The following is a 24,449-nucleotide window of genomic DNA, read 5'->3' as shown; positions in this document are numbered from 1 at the left end:
AGTGAACACATATGTCCAGTGCACCTTCTGGACAGTGGGTCTTAGAACCCTCCTACTAGCTTAAGAAGTTCTTTGGACAGCGTTGATTGTCTTTGAAGGTCTTTTAAGCATAGAGCTGGTTTTAAACACCAAACCTTCAACATTCTTAAGCAACACGGTGCATTGTGAAGAAAGCAAGCAGTGTGCTCTTTATTCTAGCTACTTTTCACGCCCTTATGTAGCAGATGGATGATATTAGCTGAACTTCCAGAATCCAGAATGCATGGCTGCAAATGCTGGTGGATTATGGGGACCAGAGCCAAACTAGGTTCCCTGCATGTCATCAGATGTTAATTCAGTTTATACAGTCAATTTGTGCCAGGGTTCAATGTGTGTGGACTGGGTCGAAGTCCACAGCATATCTCCCTTTAGGACATAAGTCTGCTTATCCCCATGCTTGAAGCAGGGTCTTTCAAAAATCATCTCAGCAAGATTACTCCAGAGAAGTTGCTCATGCCTGGTCAGTATTTTAAAAGGTAGCCTCCTTTATTTCGTAAAGCACGCGGTCACTCTGTGGGGCTTTAGCAACAGAGTTCCAGAGGATGGTTCTCAGGACCTTGCTTTCTACTGGCTGCTTCTTCTGAGGCCAGAGCACATGAGTTGGCTGGAATTTTCCAGCACCTCCAAGTTCAGAGTAGTCTCAAACTGCATAAGAAAAGCAGAGGAATATTTAGTGCAGTTACTGGAGCCATAAAAGAGAAAAAATTAACCAAGCTTATTAGGCTTCCTGTTTCTTTTCTCCCATAAAGTGAGCAATTGGTAATAAATGCCATTCTACTTCTTAACAGATGAATAGCCCAGTTGTGATAAATCCGCCAGCATTTTCTGGGAGAAATATATTTCGCTCTAGACAGTTTTAGTGTGGGACTATATTTCTCAAACGAGTATGAAGACACTTTAGTGAGGGCTAAACTCCCTAAACTAGTGTGAGAGCCTGACTGGGGGAGATCAGATACCCTTGGGGTTGGATTCCAAGGGGGAGAGCCACTTAGCTCGTTGGCACAGTCTCTGCTTATACTGCCTCCATGTTTCCCATGCTTTTATTTGGTTCCACAAAGCCTATAAATACAGTATGTATGCACACACACACACACACACACACACACACACACATACACACTCACATATTTGCATGTATGTTAACCAAGACTCAGAAAAGAGAGGCAGACAGAGAAAGAGAGAGAGAGAGAGAGAGAGAGAGAGAGAGAGAGAGAGAGAGAGAGAGAGAGAGAGAGAGAGAGAGAGAACAACACAACTGATTTGCTCAAGGTCAATCCTCACCTTGTAGGTGAGTAGGTGAGGATTCTAGGAGCCAGCATATTGCCTTTCTGTTCATTTTATTGCATTGAACTTTTGCCTCACAGAGGGTGAAGAAAATGCAATCATCTAGAAGTTAGGAAAAGTCTGGATTTTACTTACTGACCTGAGCCCCCATGCCTTATTTTACTCTCTATATGCCAGGTTCTGGTAGGCCTAGGACTGAGTGGCTTGCCTTTGACATAGGATTTTCCATCCTAAAACCACAATCATCCATGCAAACTGAGAACATCTGTTACCTCAGTTCCAGATTGGCGCCAGTTTCCCTTCTCTGAAACCTCCCTTTCGACATTCTCATCTTCTATTCCATCCACTTCAAGTCCCATCAGGTTCTGAGATGTCCATGCTGCTTCCTTCCTAACACTTCTCAGCTCTAGCCTCTCTGCCAGGGCACATGGCACAGAGATTTGTATCTTGATGTGTCTAGACTGCCGTTATTTCTCTTGCTACCATCCATCCTTGTCCTATTTCTCAAGCCATGTCCTCTGCTGTAGTCAGTGACATCACAAACATCCCAGTACCCAGCTAGCCACTAGAGAGGGGTCCCTATGTTTCTGCATTCTACTCTACCTAATTAGCTTTCAGGTAAGATCAATCTTTTCTCCTACCTGTTTCTTGACTCTTTCTATATATCTCCATCCTAACAGTATCTTACTTAGCTCATGCTCTCATAACCTCTTGCAGGAAATGCTACATCTTGTCTTCAACTTTGTCCTTACCTTGTGCACTACCCCATTTGATTAAATAATTCCCCTTTTCTCTCTTGAGATTCTTTTGAGGTATAACTATTGGCTGGATGGATCCAAGTCAGTCTCCAGTCCACCCAAAAGTTATATTGTGATTATTTTTAAAACCTTCCTTTTTACCGGGCAGTGGTGGCACATGCATTTAATCCCAGCACTCAAGAGGCAGAAGCAGACAGATCGTCATGAGTTTGAGGACAGCCGGATCTACAGAGTGAGCTTCAGGACAGGCTCCAAAGCTACAGAGAAACCCTGCCTCAAAAAAGCCAGCCAACCAAACAACCAACCAAACAAATAAATAAAACACCCCTTTTCACCGGGTGGTGGTAGCACCTACCTTTAATCCCAGCTCTTGGGAGGCAGAGGCAGGCAGATTGCCATGAGTTCAAGGACAGCCTGGTCTACAATGTAAGTTCCAGGACTGCCAGAGCTGTTACATAGAGAAACTCTAGATATCTAAGACGCTAATGAGGGCTGTAGAGATGACTTAGTGGATAAAAGGCTTTCAGTGCAAATACAAGAACCTGAATTTAGATCTCTGCATCCACATAAAAGTTCATTTGTAAGTTTAGTGCTGAGGTGGATGATATAGATGAGCAGATCCTGTAGTTCACTGGTCAGCTAGTCTGGCTAATTGGTGAGTTCCAGAATCAGTGGGAGACCCTGCCTCTGAAAACAAGATGGAGAATGATTAAGCAGACACTCTATCAAGCTTTAGCTTCTGCATGCTCTTGTGCATACATGTACACACACACACACACACACACACACACACACACACACACACACCTCCCCAGAAATAAAAGAACTCATTTGTAATATGGGTTCAAAGAAGGTTCACAGTAGGACAATATCTGTGGTGAAGGTTGAGGTGGGATGTGAGATGTTGCCATCTTCGTGAACATTCCAGGGCCCATGTCAGACAGCACAGCAGTACCCTCAATTTGTTGGAGTACTTTATTGCATCTGGAAATGATCAGTAAACACTTCTAGTCACAAGATATGCTACAGAGTCATGAGACCTGGGTTTTGTGCCAGGCGAGACACTTTAAATGGATAGCATGTAGGCAAGCCAACTGAGCCTTCTAACTCTAGTTATCTGACCTGCTCATGAGAAGCTGATAGATATTGAGGACCTGTTCTTTATAGAGCAAGAAAGACCTTTGCATTCTGAAAAGGCAGGTTGTTTGTAGAAACCATACTTTATTAGTATTTAGTGACCTTTTGACTAGGAAGCACACATCTTAGGAGCCTACTTCAGGATGGATATGTCCTAGTTGGGGTTTCTATTGCAGTGAAGCGACAGCATGACTACAGCAACTCTTATAAAATAAAACATTTAATTGGGGGTTATCTTACAGTTTCAGAGATTTATTCCATTATTATCATGGTAAGAAACATTGTATCATGTAGGCAGACTTGCTGAAGAAGGAGCTAAGAGTTCTACATCTGGACTGGCAGACAGTAGGAAGAGAGAGTGACACTGGGCCTGATTTGAGCACTTGTAACCTCACAGCTCACTCTCAGTGACACATTTCCCCCAACAGGGTCATAACTACTCCAACAAGGCAACCCTAAAAGTGCCACTCCCTATGAACCTATGAGGGCTATTTTCATTCAGACTGCCAGAGGAGTGATTGATTAAAAAGATAATAAAATACTATTTTCAGATTATTTGCTCGTGTTTGTGAAACTCAGAGGTTAGGGATTAATGAGCAAGGCGAGCCTGGTCACCGAAACTAGGGGCAGAAAACAGAGAGAAGATTGTCTTGAAGACTACAGGTCTCAGCAACCCAACAGTAGGTCAACCCAATAGGACCTTCAGGATAATAATGACCTGGAAGAGTTGACTGATGATCTTTAAAAGCAGTGAAGTATGTCTGAAAATGCATTTCTCTTCTGGCTCATGATGCAATGTTTTTCTTCTTCTTGTGGCTTGCAATAGAATCTGTCTTTCCTATGGGCATTGTGTTTGAGTGCTCTGAGGAATAAAGAAGATGGCTTTACCCATGTGTGGGGTGAAGACACATAGAGATGGAATAGGAACCAACTAGCAGGAGCATTTGAAGTAAGAGGTGAGAGGATCCAACTAGGAGACTGTGCGCTCTATACATTTCTCCCCTTGTTGAACTTCTGTCCCAGGACTGCCTCCTCACAGGCTCATGGGTGTCTTCCACTGGTGTTGGATAATGTGAAGGTTCTCAGTCTCTACAAAGTCCCTTAAATGCCAGGGTTTGTGGCCATTATTTTCTTTTTGGAATAACAAATGGGGCAAGGGGAAAAATGATAAGGGGACTATGCCCACTTCCTGGACAAGCTCATTGCAGTAACAACACTGTAGAACCTTCACTACAGCTGGTTCTAATTTTACTAAGTGCTTCATAGCTACTTTTGGTGAGTGGGGTTTGGTCGGCATGGCCCTCATTTGCAGTGGAACCGTTTTAGGACTAGAAATAAGTATTCTCTGAACACATCCCTCCTACCTACTGAAGACTAATTCTGTACTCCAAGAGGAAATATTGGCATTCTAGTCCCTAGCACCTGTGACTATGACCTTCTTTGTTAATAGTCTTTGTAGATATAGTCAGGGACATTGAGGTAAGTTCATAGATGGACTCTAGTACAACATGACCAGTGTTCTTACAAGAAGAAGCAGAGATTTTCAGAGATAAGGGCACACGGCAACAGAGAAGGGACCTGAAGGGAAGGTAGCTGCAAGCCCATGGCCAATACAGGTCCAGCTACAACAGAGAGCTATAGGAGACAGCTAAGGGTTCTGCCTTGAGTCTTACTAATACCTTGCTTTTGAACTTCTGTCCTCTAGAATTGTGAGATCTCAACTCCATTTCCTCCCCAGTAGCTCCAAGAGGCTAGCACACTGTCAGCAATCACCACTTGCCATGGTGAAGTTCAACACATGCTTTCTCACTCACACTCTGCAAGGATCACACATTCTCATCATTCATGTGTGTATGCTGCTGTGTTAGCTGCTTGATACGGACTCTAAAGCTGAGCTGTGCTCTCCGGTGAGCTCCAATGTTGAGTAATAAGAAATGCACAAAGGAGTGCCTGAGATGGTGGCTAGAACACATGTCTGTGTAACACTTCAGCATCAGATATTATTGTGTGTGATATCACATGAGGCTGTGGGCATGTCACATTCTACAGCAAGCATCCTGGATAGGTAGGGTCTCAGCTTTCCTGTACCCTTTTCTGTCTTTATTGAAGGGTTTTCCTTTTTTTTGTTCTAGCCCTTTGCTATATTCTACTATTTGGTTTCATCATGGCTCTCAGTCCCTGCAATGCTTGTATTTAGTTTTTGTTTATTTGTGGTAGACTTTCTCATTGTTGACAGGGTTGACATCTAGCTCCAGAGAACATCGTGTGAGGCTGTTCTGGGAATTGCTGAAAATGGAATAGGATCCCTGGCCTGTATCTACTAGATGCCAGTAGCACTCTGCCTATCATGACAATAAGTTTCTAGACACTGCTGTGTGTCCCTTGAGGGGACACTGCCGTGGACTGCTGATATGAGCCTTATTTCTGAAAGCAGGCATTGTTTGTCTTTTTGTTTACTGTCTTTCTAGCTGATTATATAGAACTAAATAAAAGCCTGCTGTCAAATAGAAGGAAGTGCTACCTTGGAGTTAAGATGGCTATTCTGTCGGGACATGGAGGAGAAATGCTCCGTCTCTGGTTTGAAGAATCCCAAGGAGAGGCAGCTTATATGCAAGTGTAGTCCACACCAACATGTTTTTTTTTGTTGTTGTTTTGATTTTTTACCAGAGGTGGGCAGTGGGCATGCTAGGCAGTAAAAGGGAGGCAGTGGGTTGTTTCTTGGGATGTTGGTGAAGCAAACTTGTGTGGGATGAATGGTGGAAGGGGAACAAGTCAGCATGGCCTCGGAGCATGTGGTAGAGTAGCAAAGGCCAGGACTGACCTGGGAGAAAGGATTAAGTTTCAGTTTGAGATATCTGATTAGCGAACTGCCCTCTGAAGTCATTATTATACCTGATTATTCCCTTGATTTGTGCTTCTTGGAGACATTGCCCCTAAAGCTCATATTTCATTATCTTTTCTTTTATTCAGTAACTATCACATCTGATCATTTTTACATTAATTGTACACAACACCACTTTGCTTTAAACATATTATTTTTAAACATTTTTTTTACAGTCCACTTCCCAGCCAGAAATTCTGTAGACAGTGGCCATAAATCTCTCTAGAAAAAAAGTGAAAGTTGTCTATTTTAATTTCATATCAATTCCCTACAGCTTGTGAAAAGAAATGGAAGACAGTAAGAAAAAAAGAAAAGGAAAGAAAAGGAAAAGCCTGTCAAGCACTTGCAATATCTCCACTTTTCCTCCTTCTAGTGGGTTGCTGGTTTTAGCTGAATAGATTACTTTCCAAATGCATTTGTTTAAGGTTAGAGTTTGAAAATGTGTTTGGGGACAAGGTGGAAGATTTTGAATAGAAATAGGAATTGAATTTGGGATGTGTGTATGACCAAAAAGATAGTAGCAATGAGATTTATAAAACAGCACACATTCCTGACAGATAGATTTTCCTAAAATTTTGCTTTCGATGCCCTGTAGTTCTGTAACCCTGATGATGGGTTGTGTGGTCAGACACTCCCTAAGCTTAGTGCCATAAAGGAAAAACAAGAATCAGTTATTTTGCTTACAACGATTTTTTTCCCTTCTTGGGCAGGTGTCAATGTAGATGACTGGCTCTGGTTCTCATGGCAACAGATTCAGTGTTGAGCATATTGGATGAGAACAGATTCATCCTGGAATTGGAGGATGTATCTCCAGTGTGGTACTCTCACTTGTTTGATGAGTTGGCATTGATTTGTCATTGATCTTAGTTGAGTGCCAGCAAGAAGGGTCACTTCATGTGGACCTCCCAATGTGACGGTCTGCAATAATTGCATTATTTATATGATATGGATTCCCTTGGGATGATTAAAAAACAGTATGCCAGCCAGGCAGTAGTAGTGCACACCTTTGATCCCAGCATACTGGAGGCAGAGACATGCAGATCTCTGTGAGTTCGAGGCCAGTCTGGTCTACAAGAGCTAGTTCCAGGACAGTCACCAAAGCTACAGAGAAACCCTGTCTCAAAAAAAAAAAAAAAAAAAAAAAAAAAAAACCTCCTAATTCAGGATAGTGGTAGGAATACTGTAACACAATAGGATCAGAACAAGGTCACATGTAGAGGAACATATGAAATAAGAGAAGGTAAGCCACAAAGAGCACAGGCCACTGTGTAGATTGTATGCTGGAACAAATGCTTAGTTAGCAGTAATGGTCCCTGATTTTATGAATCAGGTTTTGGGTAACAATCTTATCTTTACTTGTAGTTCAAGATTCCCAAGCCTGAGGATTGTCATCTACCATATGGGAAGGGTCACAGGTCATTCTGTTACATTTTGATATCCAGAAGTCATCCTGACTCACACTCATTCCATGCACAGTGAAAATCAAACGCAGCCCAAATTTCCACTGTGTTTGCCATTTCAAGAGTTCACATATCTGCCCACATTCCTTCATCTGCCCAGCTGCTGCCTTAGACTAAGCTGTCACAATATTTTGCCTGGAATACTGTCTAAGCCAGCCTTCGTTGAGTCAGCTCCACATTGCAGCATCCACCTAAAAGCAAATCCAGTCATGTATTCACAATTACCAATAAGAAAAATACTGCAGTGGTATCTGAGTCTCATTAGGACTGAACCCCAAATCTCAGTGAAGCTCATAAGTAAGGACTGACTTTCTGTCTCTCAACCTCACCTTGTGTCAGTATTCACTCCCTACTCCCCCCTCTGAGCTTCAGCCAAGGTGGATATCCTTTCCTTTCTGGGACTCCTGGACAGTATTTCAGGGTCTGTTTTTTACGAGATTGTATTTTTAGGTGCTGGCATATCAACCTGGATGCTATTTCTTCTGACCTCTACAGTTAAGCAGGTTGCTCCTACTCACTCCTTCTGGGCGTAAACTGGCTTAGGTAATGATAGTGCCATTGTGTATTATCTGGTGTAACCGTCAGCCTTGACAGAAATGGTTATTTCAATGGTTTGGCAATGCCATTTAAAATCTTTCAGAAATGAGGATCTTTGAGCATTTCCACATATTATGCTCAGTCTAATGCAGACTCGTTTACAGAATGGTTACCAGCAGCAGTGGAGGCTAAACAGTTCCTTAATTCTGTTTGTCTCAACTTGGGATGCTAGCATTGTTCTTCAGAGAAGTTAAAACAATAGTTCATGACCAAAACACTCTTTAGGTCGACATGAGGCAACTGGAGAGTATCAGGGATAACTTATTTGAACATATTTGGATTCACTAATAGTTTCAGAAGTGGCATTAGCATCTTCTGAGCCTCATAACATTGTGGAGAAGAATTGGAGCTCACATCAAGACTTGGCTTACATTGGGTAGGGGACAGTGGAGGAGAGATTCTGGGAGGCTGCCAGTGGTGTTCATTTTGAACCCCTATGCTTCATCTTAGTAGAATTTACTATAAGTTGCAATGTAAAAGTTTAAAAGCTGTGATGAAAAGCTTCTCTACTCTAAATGCCTCATTTGAAAAAAGTCATGCACTGCTTGTCTTTCTATAACTGGCTTCTGTCACTTAACATAGTGTCCTCAAAGATTGTGTATTCATCCATCAAGCAAACATCAGATATTCCTTCCCTTTTTAGTCTGAGCACATTTATCCACTCTCTGTGCATAATGCATTTCTCTACCTGTTCATCAGTTGATGAAAACTTGGGTTGCTTCTACCATCTGGGTGATGCAGTCAATGCTGCCTGAGCTTTCATTGTAGTGGGTTATTCTTGGGTGTCTTTGGGATGCACTCTGTTTCTCACTACACCTTCTGTGAGCTGCATCAGGCACAAGCTGTATCTTCTGCTTCTCCTCAGGACTGTCTCCCTGTGACCCTAGATGATAGCTGGCAGAGTGTAGGTGTTCAGCGTTTTCTAAACTAAGAGAACCTGCAATGCCTTGAAAGTTATCTCAATTTTCCATTGTAACTTTTCTATACAACCTCATAATTATACAAAAATACATAGGAGTGTGTAGCTGGCTTTATATAGAGAGAAAATAGAAAGTTGTGCTATATGATAATAGCATAACAAAGGAAAATTTTCTTGCCTTTGATAATTTTTAGCCACCATGGCTATATAGAATCATATAGGTTAGGTGTTTGTAATTATATTTGAAGTAGTTTTTAAATGCCAGATGTTTGGAATGTGATACAAGGGCTTTCGTTTTATTCAGACCTTCAGCAGGGTCATACTCTAGTTCCAGTGTTAACTCATACCCTCCTCACTAAAACACTGTGAGGAAATCTTCACCATTCTCAAGAAGAAAGTAATGACTCATTTAACACTGTCCCATTCTGTTCACTAACTAACGCTAAGGTTAGTTAGTATTTCTAAAACTTATGGAATTTCTTAAAACAGTATTATAATAAACTGCCATGGACTCACGATCCAATTATAACAATTATCAACCTAGGGCTCATATTTTGTCATCTGTTATTATTTCTACTGCTGCCTTTGTCTAAATTATTTTGGATTGAATCCCAGACATCATATAATTTAATCCATATGGATTTTGCTATGTGTTTAATAAGTACACTTAAAGAAATATGGCAACAATGTTATTTGTTTTATCTGAGTAATTTAAAATAATTTCTTATGATAATGAGATATTCTAATTTAGAAATAGGGAAACTGGTTTACCGGTACATTCTCACATTGTATTCATATTTCAAGACCAAAAAAATGTTTCACGAATCTATGATCAGGCTCATAGCTGTCAATAGGTCTGGAGAATTTCCTAGGCTCCAGGTTCACAGTCATCTATATAGAGCATGGTGGCATATAAACAAAAAAGTTGATTGGCTTTCAGCAAACCCACAAATAATGTAGAAAAGATTTCCAGGCAGAAAAGGGATGTAATTCTGCTAATGTTCCTCTTGATGCTGCAAACTTCTAAGCTTAGAAGACTGTGTTTATCTTTGGTCATCCAAGGTCTACTCACTCCTTACATTTCTCATCTCCTACCTGGTGTCTCAAACTAGGTCTGGCTACTGAATGCTGAATGTGGGGGAACTATGGAGACCAACTCTAGAGCTGAGTGTGCTGGAGAAATGACACTGCGCAGGTCCCCACCCTGCCTGCTTTGTGCTCTAGGAGTGTTTCAACACTTCCCCTCCTCTTCTCATCATGTTGTCATGTTCCTGATGGTTGAGTTCTGTTTGTAAAACATTTACCCAGCATGTGTGCAGGAGCCAGCAGTGTTAGATGCCAGGTTCTAGAAAATGAATAAGCTGTGCAATTTATGGATAGAGTGTCTGCATTGGTTATCAGGTTCTTCCTCATTTGAAAACTTAATCTATGCTTTGGTTAGGAACTGAATGGCTAATGGTGTTCTCCTTTGCCTATGGCTTCACCCCCAGATGCTGTTGGGTCCCACTGGAGCCCAGAAAGTATCTACCTTTTCAACACTGTGACTCCTGCCTTTCTGCTAGCAGAGTCACTTCTGAAGTACCTTTTTGACCAGATTGGGTTCTTATGTATTGCTCACCTGTGTGGTTCTTGCCACCAGGTGGGGAGAAGAAACGCTAAGGTGACTACAGGAGGAAGGCATGTCTCTGGTTAACTCTGTTGGAAAAATGACAGGTTAAAATTCTGTCTAGATGAATCCCCAGAACATTGCCCACTCCATCTTGTGCGCTACCACCACCATCTGCCCCTACACCTCAGCGTCCATAGGAGCCCGGAATGCATTTATCTCGTTGTGCCCCCAATTTCCTACCATTCAGTCTTCTGATCTTGATCTCATGGTTTGTCCTTATCCTTTTGTTTCCATTTCTCCTGTGTTCTCCATGCCCTTGGAACTAGCCTTTAAAAGGCTGCCTCTGCCCTTCTTGGCATGGACTTAACTACCCAGGCAGAATTTCTACTTAATTTACTATTGACATTTCAAACTGATAAGAGAGTACTGTCAGTTGGGTCCCAAGTACAGCATGACTTACATACTTTGGAAGAGTATGTGGAGGATGAAGGAAAAGGAAAAAGAAAGAGAAAAAAATGAGAATGATTTTAGTCATGTAAGTCATGAAAGTGCCCACCAGGCTGTTCTGGTTTTGTTTGTTTTAAAAAATGACTGGAGGCCATAATGTTTGAACTTTCCATTGTCAAGTCTGCTGAGAATTCAAGCAGGGCTAACCCCTGGAGACTTCTCTTTCTTCAGTTCCTGAGATGGAAAAATGAAAGCCTGAATCTTATTAAGCAGATCCCCAGGACTTGAGTAGAAAGAAATATGAAAACATGATTTTGTGTTCAAGCCTGGAAAGGAAAATAACTTCAGAGGGAGTCAGACATGCTTTGGAATTTTATAGCAGCACAGAGAGGCGAAGGCAGAATGTGTGTGTGTGTGTGTGTGTGTGTGTGTGTGTGTGTGTGTGTGTGTTTGTCACCAAGATGAAAATCTTGTTTAAAAATTCACAGGAGACTGCTTTTCTAGAAAAATGATGATTAAAAAATATATCAAATTACTTTTTAAGATGGAACTTACATTTTATGCAATAGACACATTAGCAGGCTCCAAAATCCTGGGAAGAAAGCTTCTGTCATTCCCACCCGCCCATTATAGTCCTACAGATCAGCAGGGCTCCTTCCATGAACCCCGTACCACTCTCTTTCTTTCCAGATCCCCATAGTCCTTATTATCGGTACCAGTTGCTCAAACTCATATTCTTTCAGGCTGTCTCGACAGCCTTAACAAAATACTACAGGATGGGTGGCTGATAGGCACAGAAAATTATTTTTAATGTTTCTGGAAGCTATATATCAGGGATTAGTGACAGCGTGGGTAGAAGCTGATGGGGACCCTCTCTAGATGTAGATCACTGAGTCTCAATTCTGCCATAGCCCCAAAGTAAGAAGATGATATAGCTTATTGGAGTACTTAGGGCACTCTTCCTCTCTGAGACTGCTTCATTCTCATGTCCGACCCATACCTTAATGGCTCTCCCTCCTCATCCTATAGTCTTGGATGTCAACATTCGTTAGAGTTATAGTTTAGATATATGTCCTGCTTCCCCTCCCCCCATAGGATCATGTTGTCTCTAGCTGGTGGCCTTGTTTTAAAAGACTGTGGAACCTTTGTGGCAGGAGCTATAGTTGGTGGACGTAGGTTACTGGAGGTGAGCCTGTGGGTATTATAGCTCAGCCTGGCTTCTGGCCTGAGCTTTCTCTTTTATGATTGTCCAAGTTCTGAAAACGTCACACGTCCTCACCACTCTAGACCTGCATACAGGGCCACTCTTTCTCCACCATGATGGACTGTGACAGAAGCATTGGTGGCTCCTGTAACAAGGATTGTGGTGTAGATGAACATGGGCAAGTAGGAAATGGTTGGTTTCGGATACCTCAGCCCAAGTCCCTTTGTAGTGAAGCCTTCACTTGTCTCTCAGATGCCCAGATATTTTAGTGCTCTTAGAATGAATGACCTGAATATGTGGGTGCCTCTTAACTGATGTCCAGGTCACTGACTCCTGATGGTCTTGAAAGAAAATTACTGTGGTTCCCTTGAGACCGTGGGTTGTGTTTAGACATTTGCGATATACCTTGCATGAAAACAACAGACTGGCTTCTGTCCCTGTGCTTTGGAAGAGGATCTTTACTCTTTCTAATTAAAATTCCCTGTAAGTATTTTCCTTTAAACTACATCTCCATCGTAAAGGAATTTGAGCCTCTCAGAAGAAAGAGAATTTCTGGCAGCTTTCAAATGTCAGGGGCATGCTTCTGCCTGTCAAGATTTCCAAACACACATGCATGAGGTGCTGCGAGATCAGCACAGAGAATGTCCACCATCTTCTGCCTGTCCCCGCACAAGACTGATGAGCCGATTCCGAAACAACAATTGAAATCTGTTATTTATATCAGCTGACTCTGTTGTACAGTTAACGGGATTTTGACAAATAAAATGCACCTTATATATCTACCGTCTTGGTATCAGAATAGTTTCCTTGCCCTTAATGTCCCTTGTGAACCACCTCTTTTATGCTCTATACACCTGTCATATTTTACTGCTCATATAGTTTTACCTTTCCCAGGGTGTCTCGGGATTGGAATCTCTTGCCAAAACTTCAGTTTTTGCAGTAGTTCTATAAGAAGCATTATAGGAATTCTGGAGCTTTGACAACATACTTTTTTTTTACTTTGTTCTTATATGCTTCGTGCTCTACAGACTATTCTGAGTCTTCCACGTCTGTGTATAAAGTTTAGAATGAGTCCATCGATAACCCAGAGAGTAACTTGTGTTGGTGGTCTATTGATGTGCACAGCTACCTATTAAAGAATAATTTGCTGATATGTTGAATAGGATAATGTTGAATCTGTTGACATAGTTGGGAAGAACTGATCTCTTCACATTGCTGAATCATCTGATTCCAGGAATGTGCAATGTTTAATCTCTCTGTATTTCTTTTGTTTGAACTATATGTTTCCCTCTGTGTAGATTTTATACATATTTTGTTAGATTTATACCTTAGAAATTTTGGAGGATGATAATGTGGATGGCATCCTTTCTTTAATTTCATTTTCCAGTTGCTCATTGCTAGCATATAGATTTATTTTTTTTTAATCCCAAAAGAGAAAGCTCCCATGCAAGCTCAAATTGCCTTAGTGCAAATAAAATCTTGCTAGAGATTAAAGGATAATACTTATCCAAAGGCTGGTTCTTACAGTCTCATCAGGAGCTCATTTATTAGATGCTTGAATATTGTCACGGTGAGTAGCTCACCGTCTCCCAAAGCTACTCAGTGTATTTTGAACTTTACTTTTAGATTGTATTTCTCTATATTTGATTCCTCATGGGTGAAATATCACTTAATTATAAAATGATAAGGCATTTGTCACTTAAGTTAGTGACTTCATCTGCACTCTCACGTGGATAACTATTGCAACGGTTTGATGAATCTGAGGAGTCCTGGATGTTTGTAGTCAGACCCTAGAGTACCACCTGAACACCTGACTTCAGATTTCAGTTCTCCACTTAGCTTAATGATTTTGAGTGAGCTCCCCTTCTCAATTGTTTTATACTTAATAATAAGAAAATTCATATCCCCAAAGCACAGCCATGTAAAAAGATCAAGACAGTGAACCTGAAAGTAGATGTTAATCACACTGTTCAGTGGATATGTGATTTTGAACTCATCATCCCTTACTTTTGCTATCACTATCCAAATTATCAGCTGTACATTGAAAGAGAGGCAGAGAGAGAAGCAGATTTGGCATAGTCACACTGAACATCACTCTTCATTTTCAAGTTTTGAATGTCTTGGTTAAAAAGAGCAAAACATGCTTTAGTTTAACTTTTTAATTTCACTGAGCAGAAAATTGAGGTGGAACCCCCAGCTGATGAACCAGGCCATTTAGTTGCTAGAGTAAGAAAGGTCCTAGTCTAACTTTTTTATTTTTTAGTAATTTTTATTGAGCTCTACATTTTTCTCTGCTCTCCTCCCTGCTTCTCCCCTCCCCTTCAACCCTTCCTCAAGGTCTTCATGCTCCCAATTTACTCTGGAGAACTTGTCTTTTTCAACTTCCTATGTATATTAGATGTATGTATGTCTCTCTTAGTGTCCTCATTGTTGTCAAAGTTCTTTGGGATTGAGATTTGTGGCCTGGTTTTCTTTGCTTTATGTCTAACTATTAATACCAGTGTCTTTCTTTTAACTCAACAAAAGAAACACCTGGCTATTCCCCAGTGGCTCTGTCACTTCCCATGGTTTCCTGCTTCCTCACTTATGCTGAGGCACTAGTTTCTAAGTTGCAGCTTTGATTGTGGAGAACTAGTGATGGCTGCATTGTGGGCACATGCCTTACCCCATTGTGTACTGGTAACAGAATACTGACTTCTTTATAGGGAAAGAACTTTGTTTTACCCATAGTTCTGGGGACTATGAAGTCAACCATAATACTGCACTTGGTCAGAGCTTTTTTTATTCCTGTATTGTCCTGTACACCAGTTTTCATGAGAAAGCAGAACAGCAAGATGGGGGCTGGTAACTGACTTTTATAACAAGCACACTTCCTTAGTTACTAGCTTATTTCCATACATTAATGTCGCTATCACTACTGGGAAACACATTTAAATACAGCAGCATCCCCTCCCCAGGGTATTGGCATGAAAAAAGTACAAAGACCTTGAGAACTGAGCAGAAACCTTAGAGATAAATCTACATGTCTATACTGTTTATTGACATAGGTACTGCAAATATACAAATAGCCTCTTTAGCAGCTGGTGGTAAGAACATTGGGTATATGCCTGCAAAATAATTAGTCAGGACCCCGTCTCGCCTAAGTCACAAAAATAAAATAAAAATGTATTGAGGACTGAAATGTATGATGGGGAGCTAGGAAACTCCCTGGAGAAAATATATTACTATACTGGGGTAGGTAATGATTTTTACCAATTCTAAAAACAAAGTCAAAAAGAACATTATCAGACAAGTTGAGATGATGTCAAACTAAAAAGGTCTCAGTAGGACATAGTCATCAGAGTGAAGAAAATCTACAGACTGGAAAAACACTTATAAACTATATGTCTAATGGGGGGGGTGAATATACAAGGAATATAAAAACTCAATGTCAAGCAAATGAACAACATGACTTAAAAAGATAACTAAGTAGATATAACTCCAAAGAGACAAAAATGTGCTCAGTATGAGTAATCACCTGAGAAATACAAATTAGAACCATAACAAGCATAACAAGATTGCTTCATTTTGATAAGAATAATTATTAGCTGAAAGGTGAAGGATGACAAGTGCCGGCAAGATGAGGACACAAGGGAGAGTGGCAGTGAGCATGGAAAATGCTTCAGCCATTGTTGAATTTGATATGGAGTTTCCTAAAAAAAAAAATTAATAGAAGGACCAATCCATCCAACAATTCCACTACTGGGTATGTTTACAAAATGGATAAGAGACAATATGAATAGTCATATGTATGTATTACATAGATGCATGGAATTGTCAAGTAACAATTTTTTTTGCTAGAAGACTTCTCTTTCATTTACATTTAAAACTTTTATTTTCTTTTGAAAATTTATTTGAGCTTGTTTTTTTCATATAATATGTAATTATTCCATTCTTTCAGACACTCCCACCTTGCTACCCATCCAACTTTATGTTCCACTTTCTCTCAATAAAGCAGCAGAAAACAAAACTAAACTAAAATTGAAAGTCAAAGCAAACACAAACCTCCCAAATACTAAAACAAACCAAAAAGCACACACACAAAAAAGCATGGAGTTCATTTTGTGTTGATCAACTACTTCTGGGCTTAGGATCTTCCCTGAGTGTAGATGAGATGCTCAGGGATACCCCTTTGAGGAAAGATGACTTAATTTTCCCCAGAAGGCATCACTTGTAAATAGCTGTCAAAGGACAAATTTAATTAATAAAAAAGTCAAATCTATCATTCACAGAGACCTTTGAAGTCTCATGGTTATTGCAGGACTGTTTACAACAGTGGAAAATGAAAGTTATCTAAATATGATGGCTGAATAAAGGAACTATGACATACTTATGCAATAGAACTCTCCCCACAAAGAATGAAATCTTGTCACTTTCAACAACATGCAGGATCTACAGATGATCATGTTAAGTTAAATAAATCAGGCACAGAAAAATAAGTGTTACATGATCTCATTCATATGTGGAACATAAACATAAGAATAGAATGGTGGTTTCTAGAGGTTAAGGGCAAAAGAGAAGGAGAAGGAAGATGAGGAGGATGGAAGTTTGATCTTTGGTTGCTAGGTTTCTTAGTGATGGGCAACAAAGTGTAGTATGCTCTTGCAGAATAATGTGACTATGGATAAAATGTATACCTTCCAAACTCTGAAGAACCTATTTCTAATGTCTTCATGATAAGTGATAAAGATATAGATATATTTATCCTGATTTAAAGGTTGTATAATGCATCGAAACACCATGTGATACTCCACAAACATGTCCAATTACATTAAGGCAAGTTTTCTCTCTATCTTCCTGGCAGTCTTGGAGCTTGCTGTGTAGAATAGACTTGCCTCGCACTCACAGAGACCTGCTTGCCTCTGCCTGGGATTAAAGGTATGCATCACTACACCTGGATAATATTGTGTAATGTTTATTTTCTAATATATTAGTTAAGAGTAAATTAAATTTAAAGAAACAAGAACTGAGTGCTCACCTCAGAAAAGAAATGAATGTTCTTTGAAGCTACACGAGGGCAAGAAAAGCAGAGAACCTGATTTTGCACATTAGTTTCTACTGATAAAGAAAACCAAGTTCCACTTTGGTGAACAAATGCTTCACAGAAATAGTGTTCAAATATCCCCCTGAAAACCAACCTTGTGGTCTTTCTTGGAGAGAAAGATGAAGATGTTTAAAACATTTTTTATGCTACTGCATACACAAGTGTGCTCTAATCTTTGTCCTTGAATAGCTCATAGCCATGTATCCTGGTTTGCTGCATTCTATCCAAGAATTATGCAACCTTTGATTGATGGTTCAGCTTCCATCATTACTAAAACAGTCACAATGAATGGATGTGTCTTCTCAGAGTGTACTGTGAGAAGCTATGTAGAAAATTCACAATTCAGTAACTTGAGGGCAATAAGTGAATACTCAAAAAAAAAAGTCAGGGAGCTCCCAGACCTCAGTTTCTGTACAAGATCCCACATGTAAGAGATTTGGAGCATGTGGTTAGCCTACCTTTCCTAGAGACATCAGTTTCTCTATACTTCTTTTTTTTAAATCACAATTAACTATTGCCTCACCTCTAGCCCTGTACTGCTTGCTGGTGATGAGGGTGGTGTTTGTTTCTCAGTCTCTGTAGGGGTGGATCTTGATTAGGTTACTAGGCATGTCTCACCCATGGTCCATAGGCTGTCATTATTTCAGGGTAGCTATGAAAGTGATCCAGTACAAAATATAAGGTTATTTAAGACACTATGATGTGCATGTTACAATGACTCAGTTTTCAAGCTCTCAGAAGAGTTTCCAGATCTCTAAATAAGACACAACATGTAGAATTTTGTCCCCTCCCCGCACCACAAGAAATGTTCAGTTTTAACCCTAAGACCTATGAAGGTGACTTTCTTTGAGGCCAGGTTTGCAGATGCAATTGCATTAAGATGAAATTATTACAGAGTAAGGTGGTTTCTAAACCCAGTATGACTGAGAGAAAAGAGACAGCTTGTGTTGTGAAGTGGTTACCTTCAAATTGAATTTTTCCCCCCTCCTGAATGAGAATGGAGATTCATAAGTCTCCGGAGTAAACAAAATTTACAAATCTCAGAATGATGAGGGCTGAAAGATTTGTAAGAGTTCCTCAAGGTCACACAAACAGTCATGATGGCTGGGTAGAGGAGATGCTCCCCAATTGTTGCATAAAAGTCCTGTAGGGAACTCCTGGAATCCTGCTCTGAGAGCTTTTCCTGCTAGGGTGGGCTTTCTGATGACACAACCACCTTTGTCCTTATAAATAATGTCTCACCCGTACTCCTATAAGAATCCCAGTAAACTCACTGGTTGACTGAATGTCCTGGCTAGTCTTATGTCAACTTAACAAACAAACTAAAGTTATCTGAAAAGAAGGAAGCTCAATTGAGAAGATGGCTTCATAAGATCCAGCTGTAAGGCATTTTTTAAATTAGTGACAAATGTGGGAAGACCCACCCTATGCTGGGTGGTGCCATCCTGGGTTGCCAGTCATAGGTACTAGAAGAAAGTAGGCTGAGCAAGCCATGGGAGCAAGCCAATTAGCAGCACCCCTCCATGGCCTCTGTATTAGCTCCTGCCTCTAGGATCCTGCCCTGGGTGAGTTCCTGTCCTGACTTCCTTCCATGATGAATAAACACACACACACACACACACACACACACAGAGGGGGAGAGAGAGAGAGAGAGAGAGAGAGAGAGAGAGAGAGAGAGAGAGAGAGAGAGAGAGAGAGAGAGGTCATAAACATAGATCATTGGCACTCATCACAAGAGTCAAGGAAGTGTCGTTTTCTAGTTCCATGGTCCTGATCCCAGGTTGCTAGCTTCCTGAACTGTGAGGGAATACAGTTCAGCCGCTGTCCCATGACATTACAATACCAACACAAAGAAAAGATGTGCTTTGGCCTCTTTCTCTGGACTGTTATGTCTGGATGAGTCTTGTGAAACCTTTCCATTCTCATTGCAGCCCTGGAGGACCCAGTGTGAAGACTATGGGGACTGGTAGGCTGGCGGCTGTTTAGTCACTAAGATCAGGAGGCCTGTTCTCGCCAGTTAGTTAATATCTCTGACCCTCTGTTTAAGCTACACTGGTTTGTTTTCTTTCATTTGCACATAATTTTTTCCTAACTCATTCAGAAAGGCATTTGCTCTTTCCCCGATTTCTTCATCTGCAATTCCACATCATAGGATTTTTGTGAGGGCTCAATTAGGTACAGAATGATCCAGATTGTTTTCAGTTTGTCTGATTTTCATTAATTCACTGTTTAATTCAGCTACTGTTATAATTATTCGGTGAATATTCAGTAAATACTTCTAAATGGATGAATGAGCAGAGTTAACCTTAATGCAGGAAGGAATATGGGAATGATAATTAGGGAAACACAAACACCATGAGAGGTGGGGAGATTCATCAGGCCTGACTCCAAAACAACCTCACAATGCTTAAGTCAGGCAAGACCAGGACTCAAAACGAGCAAGTCTGGTGCTTTGTGCGAAGATATTTGAATTAAAGAATGTATTCAGGAGGTTTACAGATGGGGGCAGGACTGGCTGGAAAAAGCAAGGCTTTGGAGGATGCCCTACAAATTCCCCACCCCACAGCACAGCCCAAGGATTAGGACAGAAGTGTGAGCTTTGTTAGGTGCCAGAGTTAAGGAAAGGGGCTTGCATTTTGCCTGAGGGAGAGCAATTGAGTGTTTCTCCCAAAGACCTTGTTTGAAATTAAAGTCTTGGAACACTGGATTCAATTAGCTACCAGTTTAGGGACCTTGGGGATTCTATCTTGCTGTGTGCTTCGTTTTCCCTTACAAATCATTCTCTGGCTTCTTGCCTCCTTGCTTCTCCAGCCTACAGAAAAATGCAGTCTGCAGGCCTGGGTCAAAACCTGTCCCTTTCCTCAGGAGATCAAGGCCACACTCACTTTGCTTTCAAAATCAGTGTGGCTGTCCAGGTGGTTTAGAATGGAAATCTTAAGAAAATATAGGAAAATATAAGAAAGTACATATAAGTATATAGTGTGTATGAGTGCTGACATGTGTATATTTTTATGCATCTGTCTGCATGAATGCATTTACATAGTAGTTGGAAGAGACTTATCTGTTCAATCTCTTGCAATAAACACTTACAATCTCCATCTATGACTACTCAGTCTGAGATGCACACAGCATCTGTGTCCTCCAGAGCTCCCAGTTTATGGGAAAACAGATGAATTGAGAAATGCCTCAATATGGGCAGGTGCTGCAAATACCCCCATGGTTTAAGTCTGCAGGACAGTTAGGGAACTTTGAAGGGAGACAGACTGGTGGCCATGAATAGGGTAGAGTTGGAACAGGCTTCCCAGAACCTTCTCCGTTTCTTTTGCAATGTGAGCAGGAGTTTGCCCTGTGCGGCACTAGACAAGATGCAGGACAGGTGCTCTGCTCTACGAAACACAAAATTTCTCTAGGGAAATTGGTATGAGATGACAGCTGATCCACATCCCGACTTGTGTATCCACTTGTGCTTGAAGGCGTGCAAATTGGTCTTCTCTTAACATATGTAATACATTCATTGTTTTGTGCTTGGGAAAGGACTTCTTTGCTGGTAATCAGTACATTTTCATCCATAACAGAAATTTTTGACCCTTGCAAACAGCATTAAGAAGCATGGAGAAGTACATTTAGGGTACAAAGAGGCCTGAGTTTATGGCTGCGCATCAGAAAGTGGGGAGAAAAGAAGGGGCGGTGGCCTTGGGACTGAGAACAGAAGAGTTGGAGAAGGGTCAGAATTGCTTTGGCTGAGAAAAAATATTCGAAACCTCAGAGCACGGAGTTGTTTCCTAGACATGCCCTCTTACGTCATGGAAATTCCCCTCACCTTTTCAATGCAAGGCTGAACTGTGGGCGAGATTCTGTATTCTCACTGATGTGCTTACAGGAATATCTGCTGTTAGATTCTGATATTTCTCCCTCTCTCCCTCCCTCTCTTTCTGTCTTTTTTCATACTTCCCTCCCCTCTCCTCCTCTCTTCCTTCCTCTCTCTTCTTTTCCTTTCCTTTTTTGAGACAAGTTCTCACTATATTGCCCCCACACACCTGGAATTAAAATATCCCTCTGCCTCAACTTACTCAGTACATGCACCGTTCTGTCTGTCCTAGGACTTCTGATATAAAAGTTATGTGTGTGGGGTGTGTGCATGCTCACATACACATCCGTGCATGCATGTGTTACGGTGGTGATGATAAACTTGGATGTCATACTCAGGAACACTGTCCATTTCTTTTTAAACCAGGTCTTTCATTGGCCTGGAGCTTATCAATTAGGCTAGACTGGCTGGCCAGTGAGCTCCAGGTAAACCTAGCACTGAATTACAGCTGTGTGCCACCATAGCCAGCATTTTTTTTTTCTTTTTTAAACCAACAGAGTTCAGGACTTTTGGTTTTAAGGAGCATGAAGAAGCATGTAAGGTCATAAAACCTTATCTTCCAACCTCAAAAAGACTGTATGTTCTTGACCCTCTAGTGACTGGCAAAGTATCTTCTTTCTACTGATGATAAACACTGAAAGAAATCTAAGAATATTAGCTTATAGGAAGGAAGCCCAGCCATCTAATTTATTCAAGTGAAGGAAACAGTGTGTGTAGAGTCCTGGAGACGTGGTCCTCCATTTGGTGTGTATAGTAGATGATTTTGTGAAGCTGGAAGAGAGGATGCAAAATCAGAAGGGAGGAAGATGAGGAGGGGAGATGGGCAGGAGCTGAGTCATTGTTTCCATGGCTTGTAGAAAGGTTTCTACTTACCTGCCACGATTTTAGATTTTAGATTTTAGATTTTAGAGAGACACTGCCGGAAAATTGCTTGTGTCGTCACAGGTTTTGAAAGGGGCATTTTTGGTCTAGAGAGTATTTTTCCAAAGAAAATACTCAGTTAAGTCTGGAAGAATCCCTAATGCTGGTTGGTTTCCCTGTAGTTACTCCCTGTTGTTCCCCATAGGAATTAACAGAAGAGCATATTGACGTATTTTTTAGTGGAAGTGACTCTTGGGTAGCTCAGAGGCATGGGGCTGATGCATCTGTTTGGGTTCTAACTTCATCAGTTGGTAGCTAAGTGTAGGGCAGCTAGAGTGTTTCCCAGTTTTCCCAAGACTCTTGAATAATCCAGGTTCCTGAGACATTCATAAGACATTAACATGCATCAGCTATCCTACAAGCAGAACTCCTTCAGGCCAGCATTTGCCTCCTTATATCAGAGAATCTATCATCCCTGAAGGGCAATACAGTATGAGGTCTAAGGTGTGATTCAGGCTCTGGCATACAATCTCTGCCGTTGTACTAAACTGCCCTGTAATCTTGGAATGCCCCACTTGCTGTTTCTACCCCTCATTCTGCATGGCCCAGTACATCTATCCTGTGCTCAGCAAATGTTTATTGAATGAATAAATGACAAGGCAAATGAAAAGTAGTTCATTGTTGAGTGTTCGTTGGATGCACAATGAATAATTTAAGGGAATTGAAGAAATTGGTCAAGCACACTTCTTTCTGCTTACAGCTGATCTACATGTGCATATCTCAGGTTGTTCTCCACCCTCAGTCCACTGCTGATTATACAAGACTTTGTCCTTTTAACAGGGACTCTTGTGCCGTGGAACTGCTTCAACCATTTGTGGACCAAATAAAGACTTTTTTTCTGGTCTGTGGTGGTGACTGACTGGCAGTGAGAGCCTCCTCCAGCACTGTGGCAGCTGAGTAGTGGACAAGGCAGAGTTTAGTCAGGCTGCCAAGCATCACAACTCTGCTGCTATCCCTCTGCTGTGCAGACTAGGGACCCTGCCCACCCACCCCTGTCCTCAGTGAACAAGGGAAGTTCCACAAGCGGGAGGGGCAGTTGGATCACAGCTTATTCTGCCCCCAGGATGTATCTTTCATCTTAATTGTGCTTATTCAGCTGTGGGGATGCACTGATATCTAGCTGTTTTTTTTTTTTTTTTTCTTTTTCAAAAAGTGCAAAGGCCCATTTAAAAACAGAAGCAAATCCTTCTGAGATAGGGGCCTGGCGTGGGAGTGGGGAAGGAGGGGAAAGAAAAATTTTCCATCTTCTTTCTGATATCCGTTGCTTTGTGTGTGAACATTTACAGAGATGCCTGCAGGCAGTTCTCCAAAGCCTCTTTTTGATCAGAATCAATAAAACTCTCTATGTAGGAAGTTCTCTCACAACCTGCTTAGTACCTTGTGCTTTCTTGTGGAGATAAGTCATCTAAAAATCACACAGCCCTGGCTCCTATCTGCCAGGGTCTGCTAACAGCACTGGTGGCAATTATCAGTCCATTAACCGTGAATGAAGTGATTTCTATCTGCCAGGCTCTGAGCTGACTACATTTTCAGGATAAATGGATTCAGGAAAAATTAATAGAAATAATAGCTATTATTCACTTTTGGTGTATGCCTACTCTGTGCCTGGCACAAACATACACACTCATACACACACACATGCACACGCGCGCGCACACACACACACACACACACACACACACACACACACACACACACACACACAGTGGCACACACACTTCTTTGGTACACTATTTGCGAGGAAAAACATAGTACGACTTATGGAAATATGGAAACTCAAACTGTGCAAAGGAATTAATTTGCCTAAAATTATGATACTCCAAAATGCATGTAACGAACAAGCAAAAACATCTGGGGAAGAACAATTGGTTTAAGAGAGGTAGGGAAAGGAGGTCATGTCAGGTTCTGTAAAGAGTTCTGTGTCATTGTTTTATGGGCTCTCCCAAGAGAATTTGGAAGGACATGCAAACTTGAGAAGATAAAGATAGCTTGGAAAAAAGTTGTGCCATTGGGCTTTCCTTCTAAACACCTGGTTTATTGCTGTCACCAACTGTAATATGGATTAATTGTAGGTAGGACTAAGGTAATAAGGATAATCAATCAAACAATCCATCAGTGAGTTTATTGTGTTCCTACATTATAAAGGCAATATATACTCATTAGGAATATTTTGGAAAATGCCAAAAAGTACAAGGTAGAAGCGTTGATCTCTGAGTCACTGCCCAAATGCAGCTACTGTGCA

The sequence above is a fragment of the Arvicola amphibius genome, chromosome 1 (genome assembly GCF_903992535.2).
Source record: "Arvicola amphibius chromosome 1, mArvAmp1.2, whole genome shotgun sequence".
Lineage (NCBI taxonomy): Eukaryota > Metazoa > Chordata > Mammalia > Rodentia > Cricetidae > Arvicola > Arvicola amphibius.
Note: the sequence above shows the minus strand (reverse complement) of the source record.